Source organism: Cyprinus carpio, chromosome B9 (assembly GCF_018340385.1).
Source record: "Cyprinus carpio isolate SPL01 chromosome B9, ASM1834038v1, whole genome shotgun sequence".
Taxonomy (NCBI): Eukaryota; Metazoa; Chordata; class Actinopteri; order Cypriniformes; family Cyprinidae; genus Cyprinus; species Cyprinus carpio.
The window spans coordinates 29,223,094-29,247,480 of NC_056605.1; the positions used below are offsets into that span (position 1 = coordinate 29,223,094).

The 24,387-nt window shown below is 33.2% G+C and overlaps 1 protein-coding gene across 8 annotated transcripts in view; it reads right to left on the reverse strand.

The window, feature by feature from the left end:
* Positions 1–24,387, reverse strand: part of LOC109087828 (beta-1,3-galactosyltransferase 1) — a 141,279-nt gene that overhangs the window by 8,242 nt on the left and 108,650 nt on the right. For 3 of the 8 annotated variants that reach the window (XM_042731853.1, XM_042731851.1, XM_042731852.1), the window contains exon 4: positions 9,223–9,333. The exons of the other annotated variants lie outside the window; for them this stretch is intronic. The gene's annotated coding sequence lies outside the window, so the exon portion shown is untranslated. The remainder of the gene's footprint in view (positions 1–9,222; positions 9,334–24,387) is intronic. 8 annotated transcript variants of the gene reach the window in all.

The following is a 24,387-nucleotide window of genomic DNA, read 5'->3' on the forward strand; positions in this document are numbered from 1 at the left end:
ATCATTCTCCAGGCAGCCTACAAGATGAGCTGCCAGCACCAAGCACACACACACACACACACACACACATCGAATGAGATAATTTCACAATCACGGCGTGTTTATCAGAAAAGCAGGGAGAAAATTCTGTCTGTAAAAGCAGATAACGACCTCAAAAGGCCGAATGCCCCTGTTAAAACAAGAAACGGCCACAGATCTCGACTCTACGCAGATAAGCAGTGTGTGGATTCAATTTATTACTTGGTTTTAGCCTGAGACACATTTGAAGCTCGCTCTTGGACTGAATGCATTTTATGCTATTGATTTGCTGTGATGGGTTTAAAGTGCTTTTGATTGACTTAATAAGAAATTGTGGCAGGTTTAATATTGCTGTAAATAAATCCAGTACATACAGTCTCCAAGATTAAAGTCAACGTTGATTCACAATGTAATTTGCAGTAATTTGCTCTGCATGTGCAATGACATCAAATATTCTGTGTTTTGAATACCTTAGCACTCCAAAAATTTTAATAAGAATGATTTTAAATGAAAACCTGCCCTATATTTTATATTACTAATTGTTTAAAGCAGAATCACATTATCATTAAGTATATTGCATGTAATTTGTGGAATCCATGTGAAATTTTTCACAAATGCTGTTTGTGTATATGTGTATATATATATATATATATATATATATATATGTGTGTGTGTGTGTGTGTGTGTGTGTGTGTGTGTGTGTGTGTGTGTGTGTGTGTTTGTATTATAATTCAACATCGAAAACAACACATCCGAGCTGATTTTCGGGACACATTACCAGTGTCTGACATAAATAACTAATAAATATACTAAGAAATATATATATATATATATATATATATATATTATGTATATGTATACATTAAGTATATATACATATATGTATGTATAATTATATGTATATGTATACAATATTATAATATATAATTTTTAAAATTGCACCTTGTAAAGAAAGAGAAAATACTAAGAAAATACTTAAAAGAAAAGGGAAAATTCTAAGAAATAGATCAATAAATTAAGTAAGAAAAAAAAAAAAAAAATATATCTATATATATATATATATATATATATATATATATATATAATATTATATATATATATATATATATATATATATATAGTTATAGTTATATATAGTAAACATGTCTGATAAGAACAAAATCCCAATCCATCTTCATATTATTTGTGACAGGTGCAGATTCACGCAGACACAGAGACTGACTCATCCTGAGCGACACCTGTGCTGCTTGCTACAGCTATAAATCCTATTCTTAGGGACAAAATACGGCAAAAATTAGTTTTATGGCCAGTCATTTTTCTCAATTCTCCCACCACTGGCAGGAATATACAGCAGATTGGCTTTTAATCATGATAGCTTTTTCAGTCTCTCTTGCATTGATTTAAGCCGGCTTCTGTGACCCATTCTCTAATATTTTTCATCAATAGTTTTGCATTACTACTAGCCTATTGCATATATAATATTAAGTGTCAATATGCTGTGCTCCTCTTGTAAATGAGGCTGTTATCTGCTAATGTCTTTCTTTAAGAGCTTGATAGAAACACTCGTAAGGTGCACGCACTGCTTTTGTTTCATACGCTGATGAATTTGTATATGAATGGATTTATTCATGGACCCCTATCTAAGGCTGAATCAATTGAGAAAATTAAACATGCATGCTCTGTTCCAAAACCTAGTGTGCTGCCTTGTTGTTTACAGTCTATTCAGAGCGTTATGGAGACTCATAAGTGAATGATTTGGAACACTCTTAGTCTGGGCATCATACAACTAGTATCTCACACAACGTGCAAAACATTAAATTTACAATTAATTATAATAGAATTTGAAGTTGTTATGTTGCTAAGCTAACAGAGTACTCATTAAGATAATAATATAGCTTTTATTAATATCATGAATTAGATTCTTTGTTGTTTTTGTAATTTTTATTAGGTTTATACATCTAGTTTTTATTCAATTTTAGTTTAGTTACATTAATACTAAACTAAGTGCAAATGAGAATGCAAATGTTGTATTTGCAACTAGCTGAAATAAAATATGCATTTTTTATTTCATTTTAGATTTTTCAAAAGTTATTTCATTTATTTATGGTTGTAGTTTTAGTTATTCATAATAAAAAAAAAAACACTAACAAGCATAAACACAGTACATAGAATTCTCAATGAATTTTTATAAAAATATATATTTTTTAGCATATTATTTAACATTTTCTGTTTTCATTTTAAATTTGGTAAAAGTTTAGTTGTTTTACTATAACATATTTATATTAACCATTGTTTTATGTCAGTTGTTGTGCATTTTATGTCAAGTAAATGTAATTTTCTTATGGTTTAGGATTACACTTCACAATAAGATCTCATTACTTAACTAATGCATTATTAACTAACAACAAACAATGCATTTATTGCAGTATTTATTAATCTTTTTAAACATGAATTAATAAAAAATACAGCAGCTCATGTCGATTAAATAATATAAACAGATGCAACTTTTAATTTTAATAATGTATTAGTAAATTTCAAAATTATCATCTACGATTTGTTAACGCTTCAGAAGTATTTTTAATAGTTAATTCATATTAACTAATGCAGTTAAAGTCAAGTTTTAGTCAATGATAAAACCCCTGTCACTAATAAGCATAAAAATACATAGTACAAAGCATTCACAATGCAATAAGGTAATGCATTAAGGATACATGTGAATTTATCCAAAAAAAAGGTGGTTTGTGATAAAGGCACTCTTTGTTCTCCAATGATGCCTTAATAGGCTGCCTATGTAGGCAGCTGACTAGAAGGCATGGGTCTAAATAGCTTTTTAGTGTTTCTGAATCTCTCCTTAACACTACAGCCAAATGTAACAATGATGAGCATCGATGGGAAAATAAAGAAAGAAAAAACTGCTATATGTAATGCTAATTGATTCAACAGGTGCGCTCATTTGTGTGATTGACAGGGGATCACTATGGCAACAGAACACTGGGATGACAGCCAGAGACTCACAGAATCCCACACAGTACTTAGAGCCTGTCACTCACGCACACAAGTATCGACACATCTGCCAAACACACGGCCATCCAAATGTTCACTAAATGATAGTAAAACCATTCTCTCCAGCATCCGCTTCGCAAATGACTCACTGTCTATTTACATCTGCACCAGCAGTGTGATTATTGCCAAAAAAGAGTGAGGAAATACTCTGATGAAGATGTTTTAAATGACATGGGCAAGCTATCAATTCCGAATGCGTGGTTGTTTTGTATTTCGAAACCCAGATTACAACATAAAATGTTAAAGTGAAATGCAACAGGCCTGTTTGTTGTATTTTCCAGTTTTGAATGCAAAATGTTAGTCAGTTCCTCTGTGCTCGACCTTCCTCACTATGTCCAATCACTCCTTAAAATACAACCACTGGCTTTCAATCAGAATAGCAATTTTAATCTCTCTTGCATTGATTTAACCCGGCTTCATATCTCTGTGACTAATCCCTTCTCTAATAGGTTTCATCTATAGTTTTGCATAAGATCATATTTGGTTCAGATCATACAAGCATACTGCGAATATATTAATTGGCAATATGCCAATAAAAATGCCTCTATTTTGGCGCTTCCTTACATCAATGACACAAACTCTTTAAAAACAAAAACAAAAAACAAACTCTTTTTTCACTTTTATTTTGCTTTTTTTTGAGTGCAATAGCATGTATGACTATAAATGGTCTAAATTGTACTTTCATTCTATTTCACTACATTTAAAAAAATAAAAATAACCCTGAAGCTATGCTCAAACTTCTTTACCTACAGTAATTTACAGTCAATGATAGGCCTTTTACAAATTGTATGGCCTTTTAAAAATTGCTTGTAAATCTCTCATTACGGTATATGACCACCAAATCTTGGATCCAATCTTTTTGTAAACTTGTTTGTTTTTATTTTTTTCAGTTAGCACAGGTTTTTGTATTTCTTTATTAACTGATTGCTCGTAGGTCTCGTTGATGTGAGCTCATGCACCTCACTTCTTCAATGTAGGGTGTTCATGAAAAGCTGATATTTAATGACATTATAAAAATGTCAAAACCTTGGGAATCCCTACATTACGTGAACACGTAAAAATTAATAAACATGAATACATGACATTACACTGCCAAAGTCTTCCAGGTTTGAAATATTTTTGTCCAGCCTTCCAATATTAATAATTAGCAAAGGTATCTGTATATAAAGAAATGATATCTATGAATCTATGTATCGGCAGTGTTTAGTAACTTGTATAATTGTTAGTCTCATAGAAAGGAACATTTAAATTAAAAAGGAATAAGAATTGGGGTGAATCAATAAATTATGAATAGTTTACTGCCATTGTGTGAATAATATGTAATCATGTAATCCATAAAAAAATAACAAACAGCTTCAAAAAGAAGCACGTGACCTGTGCTAATTGAAAGAAAACATGTTGACAAAAAGATTTAATCCAATATTTGTAATAACATAATGTAATGTGAGATTTACAAATAACTTGAAGGCCAGTCATATTTGACCGGTAACATCACATGTTTAACAAGTTGGGGAGAATCTCCTAAAAATATCCAAATTATACTCTGTGTGAGCAAAGTCTGTATGTTTTAGTCCAATGTGATAAAAAAAAAAGCTCTCTGGGCCAAATTTACCAGAACACAACATGAGGGTCAACATTTATATTATTAATGATTATGGAAAAACATTTCCATGCTCTAAATTATCACATTTCCATGTCAACATTTATTTTTATAGTTCTGTAAAGACAACGTAGTGGACTTTTTATCAAGCTGTATGACATAATTAAAACCTGTTTTGATGGCTGTTAATTATTTTTATTTTGCTTTGTTTAGAAAAGCATGTCTAATCAGTTGACAAAAACGACAGGCCATAAACAGGCACAATTAGTCAAAAGTAAAGCTGTAATTATGTTTTGTCAAAAAACTGGCATTGGACCAATGCAGTTCCTCTGTTGAATTACAATTCAGTTCCTCTTTGTGTCATTGCATGAGTTATCTATATGCTACCTGCAAGACAAAGTTGCAATACAAGATGTCAGGTAAATATCTAAAAGATCAGCTTCTACCAGCAACATCTATTTACCATGTAAAAAAAAAAAAAAAAAAAGTCGAAGCACATTGCAGCAGAACAAGCAGCCACAGAGGAAGACATTGCCGTACCTGAAATCTAATGAGATCCGCTGGAGCTAATGCACTGAAACTGCTAAACTCCCAAGGAAATGTTGAAAAACAGCGCTTCCTTCGGTTTTTACAGGCAGGATCCAAGCTAGGCCTGAACTCATTCAAATTTGACTTGCATTGCCGAAAGCAGTCACCCCCTTCCCATTTGGCATGCATTGCAAATCATCCAGCAAAGCCATGTATATTCATGAAAGGGAAACACAAGTCATATCTTGAACCTCGGGGAGACGTTACAAACCAGTGAAATAATTACACAAAACAACCAGGAGATAGAATGTATATGGTGATTTATGGTTCTGCGGGGGGCAAATCCGTAGTAGAGGAACAATGCGAAGACGCCTATTCATCAAAGCGGTGGCATCCATTTCTTCTAGCCGCTAGGTTTAGCTTTCTGCAGTCTACTCAGTAAAGAGAGCAATTATACTGTCCTCTATACATCAGAGAGGAAGGGCTGTGATTTATAGTCTCACACTGATCTGAAAGCAGGGTGCTCAAACGCCTAACCAATAAAGACATTTCTACTTTAACACATGACATTTTCAATTTACAAAACTGCATTTCTATAGAAACGATCAAAATGGCAGGAGTGCAGTACGAGTTTCATAAGACAGGCCATTAAAACTTTAATCTGCCAGTGGTTAGATGTAAATAATGGCTTTCGGAATTTACGCAGGACATATTTTGCATTAAAAATAGACCACAATGGAATTAAGTAACACTTTTATAAAAAAAAAAACTAATATGCTCATTTTCAGACTTTTTTTGTACGATGACAAGAAAAAGAAAAATTAACAGGGTGGAAATAAAAGCTAAAGTTAAAATTATTCAAAGTCATTTTTATTAATTGAAATAAATCTGAAATAAAATAAAATATAAACATTAGATGAAAACTTTCTTTACCAATGCAACTAACTGAAAGAAATGTTTCATATGTTTAAATCTAAAACTTAAACTAAACTTACAATTAAAATGGAAAATATAAAAATAAAAGCTAATTCAATATATTAATGAACTTAATACAAAGATTAGCATTATGTCAGAAAACAAGATGAATGTGGCACAAAGCAACTTATCGCACAAAATATCACAAATCCTTTGCTAATACTGACTGATGTACTGTTGTTTTCCCTCCAAAATGATGTCACTTACTGCAGGATGAGGTCATGAACTCATCAACTCACCCTATTAGTTAAAGGATCTATTTATTTTTAAAAAGAGCGACAGAGTGGAAAGAGATATTGAAAACACAGGAAAAACCTATAAACTGAACACTAAAACAATATAACTAAGAAAACATGTTTTGATTTATTAAAAATGAAGGAATATATTTCTTCATAATGGTCCAGTTTTTATGTTAGAATGACAAAAATGAACACGATTCATGTTCAAATTCAGACCTACTTTCAAAGATAACTGATCTGTGAATTTGTGAGTTTAATATTGAACCTGTATATGTTTATGGTACAAAATAAAAAATGTACTGCATTAAAGGAAAGACTCACCAAGGACGTCCATCTAGTGCACATTTACACAAACCCAATATTAGATATCAGCGCAGACGGAATGCATGAGCGCATCCCACGTGAACAGCCCCTCAGGATCTCATGTTTGCAGATGCACCAAAAAAAACCCACATATTAAGAAAAGTATAAAGCAAGAGATTATTAAATAATGCATAAAACCAGAACGGCGCATCAGATACGCACAAACACATACATGCGTGCTGTGTTTTCCCATTTGGTTCAGATCATCATCTCCTTTCCATTTGAAAGGCTCCGTTTATCCCGGCTGCCATTTAATGATGCATGAAGGTCTCGGCAAAGCATGCCTTCTCCCCTCTTGAGGATGTCCCTTTACCACCAGATTTCTAATTAAAGCTGGCCTTGATAAGACCTCTCTGCATGACGCCAGACTTTGTGTTTTCAAACGATAACACATAATTGAATGATTACTGGTAGACAAACACTTATTTCCGGAATCGCACGGATGTGAACGGTGAAAGGCTGACGTGGCACAGTGTGACGCCCGGGCTTCAGGCGCTCTTAATGTACTTCTCTCCGAAAAACAAAACAAACAAAAAAAAACCCACAAGTTTAAAGCACCTCACAAAGCTCAGAGCTGTTTTCACTGTCAAAACAGTGATTAATTGTGAAATTAAGAAAGAAGGAAAGAAACTGGGTTCCCTGAAGCATTACGTCTGGAATGTAAGTAGCATGTACAGTAAGTAGTTTTTAATCTCCATGGCACGTTTCCAAAAAGCATCGTTATCTCATAAGTCCATTACCTGCTTTAACTTTAATGCATCTTTCCACTTGCTTTCAGTTCATTAGAGGACACTGAATAAATGATTTTAATGCATTTTGATTATTGTACACTATATATGTTCGTAAAAATTCTAACGTCAGAGTTCTCATTTAATTTTCATTAAGAAATTAATAATTGAGTCAGTGTATAAAAAATTGAAAAAGAGTGTTCTTAAGTCATGATACTGAGCAAGTGTTATTTTAGTATCATTTAAATATTATAGTTTTTATTAATAATTTTAAATAGCTTTTATTTGAATACTTTCAGTTTTACTTTTATTTTAATTTATTCACATTTTAGTCTATATTTGTTGTGTGTTTTTGCCATTTAAATTTTTTTATAATAATTTTTAATTTAATTTCAGTTTTAGTTTTTAGTTTATTTCCAATTAATCATTATAGTGCTTCAACTTAAACTGAGTTTAAAAATTAGTTCTTGTAAGTCAAGATGCTAAGCCAGTGTTAATTAAAAGTTATATAAATAATATTATAGTTTTTGAATTGTTTTATTTTTACACTTTGTTTTACTTTCATTTTAATTTGTAGTAATTTTGTTTCATGCTTTTATCATCATTATTATTATTATTATTATTAAAATTACTTATTATATATATTATTATTTAATTTAATTCTATTTCTGTTTTAGTTTTATTTAGTTTTTATTTTATTTACAGCTGGTAATTTTAGTGCTTCAACGTAAACTTAGTTCAAAACCGTGTTCTTGCAAGCCACAATGGTAAAGCAGTGTAATTTTAATATTATTTATTAATAATAATAATAATATAATTGTTTTATTTATATTTAATTAAAAATAATTTTAATACTGTTTTTGGTAATATTGTTATGTGCTTTTGTCATTTTTTGTTCATTTTACAATATTACTACATAATTTGCTTTACTTGCTTTTAGTTTAGTTGTTGTTTTATGTCCAGTTAGTCATTTTAGTGCTTCAACTTAAACTGAATGAAAGTTAGCAGTGTTTTTCATCTAATATTTTTTATTTATTTCAGCTTTATTTTAATAAAAAAATGTTTTACTAATTTTAGATTTAGTTAATGATAATAACCCTGTGGTAAGTCTGCAATAATCGTTTATATCGATTCATTACTGAAAATCATTACAGAAGGCTTGTCGATTTGATTTGGGTGGAACTTTCAGGCTTTTGTCCATTTCCGCATCTTAAAAAATGATCCACATCGTGTGAACTCATGGTTGCACATATTCATGTGAACATTTGTGAAACTGTGTTTTACCAAACTTACATTTACATTTATTCATTTATGCAAACTATATTCCAGTAGGAGCTAAATGTTTTAACGTTTAACATGCAGAAAAGATAACATGCATTTTCCCATCTGCCAGTTTTTCATGTTGGAGAGAAACTATATAAACAAATTTTCCTTCCTTCTTCTTGACAGACACCACCAATAAACAAATCACCTCAGCTCTAACAGAAAATCCAATCAATGCACTTCTTAAACAAACGATGTACTCAACTCAACCAAACATAATGTACTTGATCTTAAGATCTCCAGAGTGTGTTTTCTAATGTTATCAGGAAGCCCGGCTAAAGACTAAAAAAGTGAAAGGAGTGTGTAGGAGTGAAGCCTGTCACCAGCCCTTCCCATGGCAGTCATTATGGGTAATGGGCGGCATTATTTCTCAGGCAGAACCGACCTGTCTGAAGCAGCAGCAGACCGCAGTTCATCTCAGAGTCATAAAAGTCACTCCCCATGTGCTGTACAATTTCTGATGACATGAGCCTTTTTCGCTCGTGAAGTGCAGGATCTGTCATGTGGAACAGACACATTAGAAATGGTCAAGTCAATAAATGATTGAGAGAACCAACAACTGAAATCAAAACTGATCATATTTATTTTCTTATTACACTCTAATGCTCACCAAAGCTGCATTTATTTGATCAAAAATGCAGTAAAAAAAAGGAAAAAAGTGAAACAGTACAATTTAAATTAACTGTTTTACATTAGAATATATTGTAAAAAAAGTGAAACATTATTACAGCTTAAAATAACTGTTTTCTATTAGAATATATTGTAAAAAAAAAAAAAATAAGTGAAACGTTATTTCAACTTAAAATAACTGTTTTCTATTAGAATATGTAGTAAAAAGAAAAAAGTGAAACAGTACAATTTAAAATAACTGTTTTCTATTAGAATATATTGTAAAAAAAGTGAAACATTATTACAATTTAAAATAACTGTTTTATATTAGAATATATTTTAAAATGTATTATATATAAAAATTTAATTTCTGTGAAACAATCCTGAATTTTCAGCTTCATTAAGCAAGCCTTCAGTATCACATGACGCACAGTAGTGTACATTTAATTCTAAATAAAAACATTTTTGTCCTGATAATCAAAATGTAAAAACTTGCTTGACCTCTAAAACTAATTGCTCAATGTTTATTTTAGTATCGTTCAGATACCATAATCGCTTTTATTAATATTTTTAACCAATTAAATTTTTTTTAGTATTATAAAAGTTTAGTATTTTTGCTGTGTTTTTGTAACTTTTATTATTTATGTACATGTACATATATTATGTTTACTGTATTCATTCAGATTAAACTGTAAGCATATGCAGTGTTTTGAAGCGTACTGTGTTATTAATGTATTGTGTCAAACTTGTATCAAGCTGAAGTTTGAGCTCAGAGCTTCTGTCCGTGTGGCTCGATGTCTGATCTGCCCTCGTGGATCAAACGGTTATCTTTATTTCAAGACGTTATCCAAGGAGATCTGTGAATGGCTTCCTAACTGCAGCAATCTTCTCCTGCGATTTCACTCCTCTGAGCTTCACAGATTCTGAGCGCAAATCATTTTGGATTGTATTATTGAAACTACAGAACGGAGATCACAACCTTGATTTGACTTCCTCTTCCTATCGCTATGTAAAACACATCATGCGTCATCTGAACCAACACAGCAATTTTTGTAAAGCGTGTGAAGAGAGCAGTCAACACGGCCCGCAGCCTTGAGAACTGACTCACACACACACACACACACACACACACACACACACACACACACACACACAGCTCTTTATACTCTGCCAGCCAAATTATTTCCTGCTCAAATACATCTGTTCAGAACAAACTCCCCTGTTATTGATGAACAAACAGCAGACCAACTCATGAATTTAAAGAATGAAATTCCTCATTCATTCCCATTTTCATTTTCAACAAGAATCTCCATTGCATTTTAATACATTTTCACAATTTTCTTGTCATTACTGGATAAGGATTTTGATCAAATTCTGATACAATGCTAGAGAGTAGGAAGATATAAACCAGTGTTATTTTAGTATCATTTAGTATCATTGAAATACTACTACTATCGTTTTTATTAATATTTCAAATCAGCTTTTAAAAATATATTTTCTCTTTTTTATTATTTATCTTTAGCCAAATTTGTATCAAATCTGTTGTGTGCTTTGTCTTTTTTATTAGTTTTATTTTTTTGTTATTTTTTTAAATGTCTATATAGATTTAATCTTTTTATGTCAGTTTAAGTTTTATTTAGTACATCAAGTTAAACTAATTAAAATTAGTTAATGTTGCCTTGTCAACCAGCTGAAATAAAAAAAATAAAAAGACAATTTCAGATAACCTTTATTTTACTTCAATGAAAGTTTTTTTTTTAAATATAATTTTAGTTTTGTTTCAGATAACAGCATGTTGAAGTGAAATTTAATTGCACTGAAAAACATTTAATATTTTATTTTGAATATTCTAATCAATATTTCACAGCTGAGCATAGCTAAAATATATTTTAAAATATATTAAAATAGAATTTTGAAAATATCCATTAAATGTTATTAACTTTAGACGTTTTATAACTTTCTATTAACTTTTCTATATTATATTTTTAAATATATAATACTTTATTATAAAATATTGTCTATTTAATAAAGCAAAATCAATTGCATTGATTTTCATTGAATTGCATTAATCAACTGCAATTATTTAAATATTTAAAATTATTTTAAAATACTACTACTACAGCCACTAATAATATAGTTATATAATTATAATAATATAATATAATAACATATATATAATATAATTACAGCAGCAGCAACAACAACAACAACATTTTTGTTTATTTATTTGCTGTTTGTTTATTTGTAATGTGACACATTTTTTAAAGCAGCACTTTATTATGGAATCCTGTTTCCATCATGGAATAAAAAAACAAAAAAGGTAATTGCAACTGTTTTATCTCACGATTCTGACTTTGTTCTCTCAATTTTGAGTTTATATTTTGCAATTCTAAAGAGAGAAGTCAAAATAGTGAGAGATAACCTTTTATTCTGTGGTGAAAAAAAACAGAATTGTAACGAGTAAGCTCAGAATTCTGAGAAAAAAGTCAGCATTGCAAGATATAAACTCAGCTCAATTCAACAAAGTCTGAAATGTGAGATATAAACTCAGAATTGAAAGAAAAAAGTGTGAATTGTGAGATAAATTTTGCATTTACCTTTTTTTGTTTATATAAAACCTTAGTGCTGCTTTAAAAAAATCACGTGTTAAAAGCATGTGAATGTTAATTAGGAAGCTTATAAAATGAACACTGCCTCTATAACAAATCCCCACTGTATGGAATAATGTAACATTAATGCACATTTTATGAGCTTGTTTGGCTTCCCCACTTTGCTCCAATCTATCAAAACTTTTCATTCAGCTTAATGTAGCTGCACTCATTTAATCGTCTGATTGATTTTTTTTTTCTTGCCTGGTGCTCACAAAGCCCAATTTAGTTCAGTCCCTGAAGCTGGAATATGTAAATGATGAGCGTGTGCTAATGTTTTTATGTCAATCAGACTGTTGCATGAAAAGCGCAAGCAATAGGCATTTGTTTTAAGTGAGATTGCTGATGCTGTTTTATTTTATCATGTTAACATATTGGCTCAGTGCTGGTCTCGTTATCATGCTGAAGGGCAGCAGGAGTCCGAGAAGCTCCTCCGAGAGCACCAGTGAATGGAAATCTATGTATTAGACTCTGAAAAAACTATGTATTAGTCTCTGCTGAAACATAATGGCACACAAGGGCACTGCTGTATCCATCTGATGGTAGCAGCATTTCATATCTACCTTTTTATGCCACATCTAGGAATTCATTTCTTTGCTACTTCTGGTAAATTTCATGTGAATTTTTTGGGGGAGACTGGAGAGTAGAACACATTTTGTGTTGACATTTTGGCATACAGTATATATATATTAAAAAATATATTTTTAAATATTATATAGATATATTATTTAGGCAATATTTTTAGAAAGATATTTGAAAAGTCCAAACTAATAGAAAATAGAAATAAATAGAAAATGTATATTAATACTAATAAAACAATTTTTCCTATTGGCTAACAGTTTTCCTTGTTTTATGCATAATCTAACAAATGTACACTGTTTAAAACAAAAAAAAAAAAAAAAAAAAAGTGGTGTAGTTTTTGCTGAAATAGACTGGCAGCAGTACAATAAATACACCTGGGAAAACTTGCAAATATTACAGTTTAAAACTCTCTAATAAAATACTACATACTAAAATCTGCTTTGTATAAATACCTACTGAAAAACACCATAAAAAAAACATACAGTTCCACAAGTTGAGGTAAATACTAATACATAGTGCAGAGTTTTACACACACACACACACACACACACACACACACACACACACACACACACACACACACACACACACACACACAAAAAAACAAAACACCATGGTACTAAAATAATGCAATAAATATTAATTAAACAACATAATGTTAAAACCCTAATATATATAACAATTAAAGGATTTATTAAAAAACACAATTTAAATCAAATACTTAATTATTAAATGAGAATCAAAAAACAGAAAACTCCAAAAAACACATTATAAATTTTAATTCATGTAAATTAAAAAAAAAAAAAAAATAATTTACACTTATATACTAATTATTTATTTATTTTACTGTATATATATAAGGGACCTTAACCAATTAACATCTACTGTAGCATTATTAGTCTTTTCACAGTTAAAATTACAACTGGTTTACAAAAGCTAGAGCTGGCAGAATGTAGTATTGTATATCTATGAGACTAAAGCAAGAGTGCATTGCCTTGAGTAGGCTATATACAGAACTAAAGATTCCTAACAAAAAAAAAATCCAACCACTCGCTGAAAATATAAATTAGTCAGGTACGTAGGAGCATCTGAACACAAATAGGACCATATGTTTACCTAACGCAACACCAATTACTCATGAGCACCTGGCAACTCACATCATTTCTGAGCAGGTCATGAGGGTGAGCTATAATATACAATAATCTTCACAGCGGATTCACTATATAGAACGAAAAATAAACTGATGCGGGAACACTTGCTGCTGCTGTTTATTGTTGGATGATTTTTATTTAGTTTGTTTCCACTGGCTGCCACAAGTACTTAATAATAGCTATAGGTTAATACACCCTTCTTTTTATTTTTAAATTACACATTAAACACATTAAGTTTATTAAAAGTGACAGTAAAAACATTTAGAATGATTGGTATTACATAATTATTCTATTTTAAATCAATTTTAATTTTAATATTATTATTTTTTTTTTTTTACCAAAGAAGAAACATGTATCACTGTTTGCACAAAAATTAGAAGCAGCACAACTGTTTTCATCATTGATAATAATAAGAATCAAATCAGCATATTAGAACGATTTCTGAAGGATCATGTGACACTGAAGACTCGAGAAAATTCAGATTATCATCACAGGAATAAATTACATTTTACAAAGTATTCAAATAGAAAAATATTAGGTATTTAAGGTATAAAGGTATTTTTTATAAAATAAATGTAGCATGGGTGAGCAGAAGTGAGAACATTAAAAATGTATAGACACAAAACTTTAGTATATATTCAGTATATACTTATGTATACCTAATAATAATATTAATAATAATAATCAACATCATCATAATCATCATGGAAAAATAATCAGAATGTAGCAATAGGGATATACTGTTGTACAACAGTCTTAACAAAGGCATCAAGATTCATTGTCACGATCGCACTGACAGACAGTTGTCTGATTATTCCTGCAACTTTTACAGATAATGTACAAATCACAGCACAGCACATCAGGACTTCTGAGATCAGCCGCAAATCACACACAGTGCTCTGTGTAGGTGTACATATTGGATTTTACATGAAGAGAAGTGAAAATTGGGAAGCAAAATGGAGCAGCATGATGCAAAACTGTGCCTAAAGCATGCCAGAAAAGCAGCAATAACATTATTGTTATTGTAAACAGAGGAATGGCCTCGTCTTTCTCAACACACAAAAAGTGAATTCACTCCAAAGTCGCAGCACTTTATCACAGCAAAAAAATACCACAACAAATAATCTTTTACAAAAAAGCTCTCTATATATAGAGGTCTAGTGCGGCATGATACTGTATGTGTATTTAAACTGGGAAGCTGAAACATAAGCTCAAACCGGTGTATTTTGATTATAGAATGAATGACTCTGAATTAATTCTTTTTAGTGATTAAAAAACATACAAAGCAACCGGTGTAGACTGATTACCAAACAAAAGAGTGACGATATGGTTCTTTGGTGAATCAAAAACTAACAAAACAACCAGTGAAAACCTATAACCAAATGAAAGACACTTTTGATTCAGCTCCTTTAAGTGAATCAAAACATCTGGCAAAATTAGTGTCATCCAATTCCAAAGTTAAGGAATGTTATAATTTGGTTCTTTTTAGTGAAACAAACACATACAGCGGTCTTGTGAGAGAATTATCTAACGAGTCAGTTCTTTTGAGTGATTCAAAGCATACTCTGCAACCAGCAAAGTATGATTCCTGAACAAACATAGGATTTTACTGAATCAAAACATATAACAAATCCATATGATTCGGTTCTTATAAGTGACTGAAAAACATACAGTAGCAAGTGTTGTTTGATTCCTGCACAAAAGGCTCTTATGATTTGGTTCTTCTTAGAGATTCAAAGCACATAGTGCTACCAGCATAGTCTGACTCCCAAGCAAATGACTCTTATGAGTTGGATATTTTTACTGAATTAAAACATATGGCGAAGCCAGTGTGGTCCAGTTTCATATAAATGATTCTTATGGTTTGGTTCTTTTTAATGAATCAAAAACATATGGCACAATCAGTGTAGTCTGATTCCTGAACAACAGTCTTTTATGAATCGATTCATTTTAGAGATTCAAAGCATACAGTGCAACCAGCATAGATTGATATTCCCAAACAAATGACTCCTATTTTTACTGAATCAAAACATATAACAAAAACCAGCGTCATTCGATTCCCAAATGAAATATTCTTATAATTCGGTTATTTTTAGTGAATACAAAACACAAAGCACAACCAATGTAGTCTGATACCTGATTGCTTTTATGAATCTTTTTTTGTTTTGTTTTGTTTTTTTCTTCATTTTAGTGGTTTAAAGCATACAGCATTAGCTGGTTTCCAAACAACTGACTCAATTGAATTAAATTTGACTAGATGGTTCTTTTTACCAAATCAAAACATACAGAGAAACCAGTATTGTCCAGTTCACAAATGAAAGAATCTTATGATTTGGTTCTTTTCAGTGATTCAAAGGATGCAGAAAACCAGTGACATCCAATTTCCAAATAAAGGATTCTTATGATTCAGTTCTTTTTAGTGAATCAAAAACATACAGGACAACCAGTGTAGTCCAATTCCTGAATGAAAGTATCTTATGAATTGATTCTTATTAGAGATTCAAAGTTTAGAGTGCAACCATCAAAGACCGATTGCCGAACAAATGACTCTTATGAGTCAGTTATTTTTACCGAATCAAAACATATAACAAAAACGTGTCATTCAATTCTCAACTGAAAGATTCTGCTAATTTGGTTCTTTTTAGTGGATGAGAAATATACCCCACAAATAGTGTAGTCCAGTCCTGAATGAAAGTCTCTTATGAATCCATCAGTGCAATATTAAGAATAAGCTGATTCTTTTATTTGATTCTCTTAATGAATCAAACATACAATGCTTAACTAACTATGAAACTAACAACTATCTGAAATCATTTAATTGTTCCACGATCAAAAATTGCACTTTTTATTTTCATGACAGCAGTATATCTTCTCATGATGATCAAATGATGCATAAAACAACCTAATCTGGGTGCTAAAACAACACTGACAACGCTATCATTGGCCAAAATCCTTTCAGAGAGCTCTTTTTTCATCGCATTTCATCGTTCACCTCCTCCTGAACCCTCCCAATTCTGCTAGGCAAACGCTTGCAGTCTTCCACGCTGTGGGATTTATGCGCAAAAGACAACGAATACATTAAAAGCAGGCAGGAGAGGCGCTTCCGTCCATTCGGCTGAGCTCAACTGAAGGTAAATGGGCCTGAAGCTTCAGCCGGCGCAGAGCTTTCCAGGACATATCGCTGCTGCACGCTAGGTGTGAGAGTAAATAAATCATTAAACACGTCGAAAACAATGACAGTCATCTTAGGAAAGGCACTGGGATGGAACACAGCTGTAGGTGAGGTATGGTGGAGGAAAGATCAAGCAGTAGGCATCGTGTGCACATAACTTCAGTGAGTCCAGCCACTTTAAGCCTATGGTGAGCAGCACTGTAGTACCATTAGCCTCCGTAGCTAAAGTGCTGTGGACAAAAAGCACCTGAAAGGCTCTGAAATTGTGCAAGCTGAGCCACAGACAATAAAACAGTGTTTTCTGTACTGCTGCTGAATCTACAGGCAAAAGAAATCAGTTTCAGCCGTATGTTTACGAAATCAAACAAAGACATGTCTTTATACAAGCATGTTAGATAAGATGCCAATCAAGATGAAAAAAAAAGCAATAATGTTTTGATAGCACACGTTCTCACTATTTTAATATTATACCTCTAATACAATGTATAGCATGTATTGATATATAAATGCATTTTTAATATGAATATATTAATTATTTTTAATATAAAAAATATATTTGTCTAAATGGTAACCCTTTGTCTCCTAAACAATTTACTGCGGTGATATTCAATTCAATTCAATTCAATTCAATTCAATTCAATTCAATTCAATTCACTTCAATTCAATTCACTTCAATTCAAAAGCTTTATTGTCTATCCCCAATGGAGTAGAAAATTGCCTTTAGACAAAAGGCTCAAACCCACAAACAATACAAATAATCATCACAGCAACACATTACATACAGCCCCTTAAAAAACACAACTATATTAATACACATTAATCCATTCCCTCGATGTACTAAAACGTGCATGCGATTTTTATTTTTAAATTTGTTCTCTCGATTTATAAATCGTGTGCACAATTTAGCAAATCGAGGGAACGAATTAGTATTTAAATAAAAAGTATTTAGTATATAAAAAGCTTGTATGATTCAACATATGCAGTGTTTGCGTGTTTGCATTTTGAGCTTGGGAAAGAGTGGCACATTTAATTAGACAAAAACTTGAAAATGTATTTTTTGGGAAGGCCCATCTGTCACTATTGTGTTTTAATTAGAGACAGTGTGAGTGTGATTTGTTACTCAGATTCTCAAGTTGTGTTCGTTTCAGCATCTCCACCTTTCAAAAAATAATGATACACGATCAACTAACTCTTGAGTTGTCCTTTGTTAATGGTGGTCTTGTCAAAGCCAACCCGATCTCATGAAAGTGCGTAATAGTATTATAGTATGCCAAATAAAAACAAAAACTCATGGTATTGATACACAAAAATGGACTTTGGCGTGTATATGCTACGCAACGGGTAGGATTAGAGTTGTGGGGTAGATGCGTATCGTATGTACACGAAAACTGCATATCATATGCACACCAACAAATTTAAAATCATATGCATGCGAAAACTGCATATTATATCCATGCGAAACGTGGCGTATCATATTCACGCCATAGTCCATTTTTACGTATCAATACTATGAGTTTTTGTTTTTATTTGGCATACTATTTATACGCATTTTCATGAGACCGGGATCTCAAAGCATTTTCGTCCCTGGACAAAGGTTCAAATTTGGCCTGTTTCATTTTCCAATCCTCTTCATATTTAAAGGAAAATATTGCTTGCAGTGTTGTTTTAGTATCATTGAGATGATATAACTTTTGTTGAGAATATATATATAACTACAGTGGTGTGAAAAATTGTTGGCCCCCTTCCTGATTTCTTATTTTTTTGTATGTTTGTCACACTTTAATGTTTCAGATTATCAAACAAATATAAATATTAGCAAAAGATAACACAAGTGAACACAACATTTTTTATGCAGTTTTTAAATGAAGGTTTTTGTTATTAAGGGAAAACAAAATCCAAAACTACATGGCCCTGTGTGAAGAAGTGTTTGCCCCCTAAATCTAATAACTGGTTGGGCCACCCTTAGCAGCAACAACTGCATTCAAGCGTTTGCGATAGCATGCAGTGAGTCTGTTCCAGCGCTGTGGAGGAATTTTGGTCCACTCAGCTATGCAGAATTGTTGTAATTCAGCCACACTGGAGGGTTTGAGCATGAACTGCCTTTTTAAGGTCATGCCACAGCATCTCAGTAGGATTCAGGTCAAGACTTTGACTAGGCCACTCCAAGGTGTTCATTTTGTTTTTCTTCAGCCATTCAGAGGTGGACTTGCTGGTGTGTTTCGGATCATTGTCCTGCTGCAGAACCCAAGTTCACTTCAGCTTGAGGTCACGAACAGATGGCCGGACATTCTCCTTCAGGATTTTTTGTTAAACAGCAGAATTCATGTTTCCATTTATCACAGCAAGTCTTCAGGTCCTGAAGCAGCAAAACAGCCCCAGACCATCACACTACCACCACCATATTTTACTGTTGGTATGATGTTCTTTTTCTGAAATGTGGTGTTACTTTTACACAAGACGTAATGGGACACATACCTTCCAAAACTTTTGTCTCGTCAGTCCACAGAGTATTTTCCCAAAAGTCTTGGGGATCATCAAGGGTTTTTTTCTGATCAGCAGTGGTTTTCTTCTTGTTCTTTTTGCTCAGCAGCAGTTTTTCGTCTTGAAACTCTGCCATGCTGACCATTTTTTGCCCAGTCTCTTTCTTATGGTGGAGTCATGAACACTGACCTTAACTGAGGCAAGTGAGGCATGCAGTTCTTTGGATGTTGTTGTGGGGTCTTTTGTGACCTCTTGGATGAGTCGTCATTGTGCTCTTGGGGTAATTTTGGTCAGCCGGACACTTCTGGGAAGCTTCTCCAACTGTTCCATGTTTTTGGCATTTGTGAATAATGGCTCTCACTGTGGTTCACTGGAGTTCTAACGGTTTAGAAATGGCTTTATAACCTTTTCCAGACTGATAGATCTCAATTACTTTCTTTCTCATTTGTTTCTGAATTTCTTTGGATATCTGCATGATGTCTAGCTTTTGAGGATCCTTTGGTCTACTTCACTTTGTCAGGCAGGTCCTATTTAATAGATTTCTTGATGGAGAACAGGTGTGGCTAGAGAAATTGAACTCAGGTGTGATAAACCACAGTTTTAACAGGGGGGCAAACACTTCTTCACACAGGGCCATGTAGTTTTGGATTTTGTTTTGCCATAATAATAAAAACCTTCATTTAAAAACTGCATGTTGTGTTTACTTGTGTTATCTTTGACTAATATTTAAATTCGTTTGATGATCTGAAACATTAAAGTGTGACAAACATGCAAAAAAATAGGAAATCAGGAAGGGCCTGAGTCTGAGGAGAATGCTGCATTATGGCAAATTGTCTCCCTAAGATTGCACAAAAACCTGAAGGGCTGATAATATATGAGCTATCTGTGCACTGAGAGTGGCATATTAATTTCAGCTCAACAGAAAAAAAACACTTACATTTCTCAGCAGAAAGATCCATCAACATGCACCTGCTTCAAAAAAACTTCTCACCTCTGCTTTTTAATTTATCATTCACTTCACTGATGAACGCATGAGAGAGAGAGAACTTTAGGTGATCTTAAGATAAGAGCCGTCTGATCCGTCGGGATGTAGCGGCGACAAATTAAACAAAGGAAATCAAAAACACACAAAAACGCTTATGCACAAAGGCAGATTACAATAAATCAATGTTGCTGCAATATTTCGGGTGCCTTAATGCTGTGTAAGCCAGTTTTAATGAACAACAAGGAGAGCCAACCTTTCACAAATGAAAACACAGCTGCATCCATATCCAATATCACAGGTGTTATTTGTAGATTGATTACAGCGTGAATCCTCTCTATAAACATTAGCTCACTGGAGGCCTGCCTACCGCTTTCGTTCCAGCTAGGCCCAAGATTTGTCATCATAATTGTAATTTCTACAATAAAGGAATAGATCAATTTTAAATAAGGAGACTGTGTCTTCTTAAAATATGCCAGAGAGCTCTCACATAGTTTTTCAAATATGATTATTGCTTGGAAGTCCAGATCGCCTGTGGAAATAAACCATGGTGAGAGTGACTTCTTTCCCACCATTTAAAAAATACATGAAATCGCATGCGACAAAAAAGGAGCTACAAAACTCCATCTAAGTATTTTAATGAGTCAAAGCTCTGGGGAGAATGAAGCATGACAGGAATTGATTGGGCCGATGTCTGGGACACGCTGTGATAAGAATATATATATGTACACAGCGGCACTGCAGAATGCAGATGATTCTACAAGACAATCACATCTCAATCAGAGAGAAACAGATATATGAGCGGACAGAAGTGTGCAGATGTTGTGGAAAATGAGTGTCATCCATTCTTGGATATGTAATTGCCATAAGAGACGTAAACCAGATGGAGACTGTTTCGTAATAGGTCTGGTTAATTTCATTCAGTCTGTAATTGCAATGGTCAAACATAATAAATGAATGAAAATAAGAGTTTTATGACTACTATATATGAATGAATGAATGAATGTAAAAAAAGTTTACTGACTAAAACATAAATAAATTAATAAAATAAATAGACATCAATTAAAAGCATACTGACTATAAATAAAAGTCGACTTAAGTCTACAAACAAACAAACAAAACATGCATAAATAAATACTACAATAACTGATAAACAAAAAATAAATGCAAACAAACAAACAAACAAATAAATAAATAACCACTATTAACCAAACAAATAAACACATGGGGCCCGATCAAACACCCGGCGCAATGTGGCGCAAGTTTTTTGACATAACGTAGTTTTCATTTTTCCGTCCTGCACCATGTTGTTTTAATAGCAAATGCATTTGCTCCCATTCTTGTGCCCATGGGCATGCTGGTCTGAAAAATAGGTGTGTTCAGGCGCATTGTTGGTGCGTTGCTATTTTGAGGAACTAAAAATAGACTGTGCCGTAGACCAACTTTAACCTGGTCCTAAAGTCAATGGTGCAATATTTTTTTTTTGTTATTTAAAGAGGGCGTTAGTAGAAAATGGGCCTCTGGGCGGGTCCACAACGCGCGCTCACATTGCTTATTACACACAGGTACACGCAGCAGCACACAAACATGGCAAATATTAAAAATTAAAGGACTGCAGTGTAAAAGAATATTATTTTGTATTTTGTAAATAAATATAAAAATGTCATACAGTACATGTCATAATGGATAGTCATTGCATGTATCAGAATTAAGCTACCTATTTGCTCGTGCGTGAGAAGCTCTGTTTGCTCTCTAGAAACGTGTTAAAATTCCACCATTTAAATAGCGAATCCCCCATGGCGCGAGCGCAACTCGCTCTTAAAGGGAATGGGGGATGAGACTCTGATTGGTTTATTGCACGTTATGCCCAAAAACACACCCATTACTCATTAAGAGAATAGGGACAGCCATTTTAGACCATGCGCGCCGACCGTCTGTCTGATTCTGACTAATAAAGAAATAAATTAAGAAATAAATTGACACTAATTAAAGCAAGCTAACTATAAATAAATGTCAACTAAAGCCTACAAACAAACAAAAAAATATATAAATAAATATATCCGACTATTGATAAACTAAAAATAATACATATATATGCAAAATAAATAAATGTCAACTAAGGCGTACAAATAAATAAATAAATAAATAAATAAATGTGCACAAAAGAACAAACACACATATGAAGATGACTCTACAAGACAAACAATCACATCTCAAACAGAGAGGGGACAGAAGTGTGCAGATGTTGTGGAAAATGAGTGTCATTCATTCTTCTTGGATATGTAATTGCCATAAGAGACGTAAGCCAGATGGAAACCGGAAATCTCATCTGTAATCGCAATGGTCAGACAGGCAGTGGTTTGTTCACTCGCAGGACATCAGTCAGGCCAAGGACGTGCCGTAGATTGGAGGAAGAGAAAGAGAGGGCAAGTGTGGAGGAATGTGATCACTGATCGTCCACCTCTGTGGTTTAATCACAGAACTGAATGCTTTCCAGACTGATAGAAGTGCAGTGATCTATGCGGGATGCAAGCGGCATGCTAAAACTAAACCGCTCTGCTTTGAATCAACAAAACTTCCCATGTGTTGCGTTGTCTATTTTGACATTCTAGACATGCTGCTACAGCCACTTGATTTTTCATGTCCACACAAAAAAATCCAATGGTTTTATTACCACTATCTGTGTGTATAAATCAAGATTCAAGATTCAAGATTTTTATTTGTCACATACACAATTATATAGAGCATATATAACCAGCAGTGAAATGTGAGTCAGGTCCGCTCCATGGACAGTGCAATTATTAAAGAATACAACACAGATGAAAATATACATAAATATAGCTATGAAAGAATGAAATAAAAGTAAACAATAAAAATATAAGTATAAAATATATAAAGAGATGTATACTGTAGAATTAAATATATAGTGGAAAATAATGTGCATGAAAGTAAACTGTAGTCTTAAATAATAAGATACACAGGAATGTACAAGAGGCAAATGTGCAAACAGGTTGACACTTACAGTATGTCAATGTGAGGTAGTGAATGATGAATATCTTACTGATAAAGTGAATATTAAGTGGAGACATGAAGATGTTAAGAGGCTGGTTTTGAGTTTAGGAGCCTGATGGCCTGGGGAAAGAAACTCCTCCTAAGTCTCTCAGTTTAGCCATCAGGCTACGGAAACGCTTACCAGATGGCAGCAAAGTGAAGAGATGGTTACTAGGGTGAATGGAGTCCTTGATTATTTTAACAGCTCTGCTTTTGCAGCGTTTGAGGTAGATGTCCTGCAGAGAGGGGAGAGCAGACCCTGAGATGCGCTCAGCTAAGCGCACAACTCTCTGCAGGGCTTTGCAGTCATGACTGGAGCTTTTCCCATACCACACTGATATACACTGAGTCAATACACTTTCTATGGCCCCTGAATAGAAAGTTTTCAGGATTGCAGGTGAAACCCTGAATTTTCTCAGCTGTCTCAGATGGTACAGTCTTTGCCTGGCTTTATTAACCTGAGTTTGAATGTGTGTAGTCCAAGTCAGGTCCTCGGAGATGTTTACACCGAGGTACTTGAAGCTGCTCACCCTCTCCACAGGGGTCCCGTTGATCATAAGAGGGGTATAGGGCTGCTGCTGTCTCTTCCTGAAGTCAACAATCAGCTCTTTAGTTTTGCTCACATTCAGAGAGAGACAATTGTCCTGGCACCATGATGTTAATTTCTCTACCTCAACCAAGTATGCGGTCTCATTATTGTTGGAAATGAGGCCCAGAACCACAGTATCATCAGCAAATTTAATAATAGATGTGGAGCTGTGGGAAGACACGCAGTCATGTGTGTAGAGAGAGTAGAGCAGGGGACTCAGGACACAGCCCTGTGGAGCTCCTATGTTCAGGGTGATGGAGTTAGAGGTGAACTGGCCTACTTTCA